The sequence below is a fragment of the Paramisgurnus dabryanus genome, chromosome 3 (genome assembly GCF_030506205.2).
Source record: "Paramisgurnus dabryanus chromosome 3, PD_genome_1.1, whole genome shotgun sequence".
NCBI lineage: Eukaryota > Metazoa > Chordata > Actinopteri > Cypriniformes > Cobitidae > Paramisgurnus > Paramisgurnus dabryanus.
Window position 1 is genome coordinate 27,764,883 of NC_133339.1, and position 419 is coordinate 27,765,301.

Below are 419 nucleotides of genomic sequence, written 5' to 3' on the forward strand. Positions count from 1 at the left end.
TCCCCGCCCGCTACATACAAAAAAAATCCCAATATGAAAAAAAGTTATTTTTAAAAATACTATGGTGTACTTTATTTGGTTAAGTGTTTAAAACTAAATTCTGTATTTTTTAACCTTTTCGTACACTGTAAAAAAATAGTAAAAATATGTAAACACAGATGTCCCATTTAAAAGGGCAGCACTCTTTATAAAGGTAATTTTATGTACCATTTAGTACCAATATGTAGCCTACCTTTGAGATGCTGCTACCTCTGAGGTATAATATGAACTCTTTAAGGGCAAAGTTGTACTTTCTAAAATATGAAATATGAAAATGTAGAAAATATGAAATTATTACAGTATTTAATACAGTTTTTCATTTCACTATACTTAATACTACAAAATTCTATAGTATACATTAACATAATATTTACTAGAAG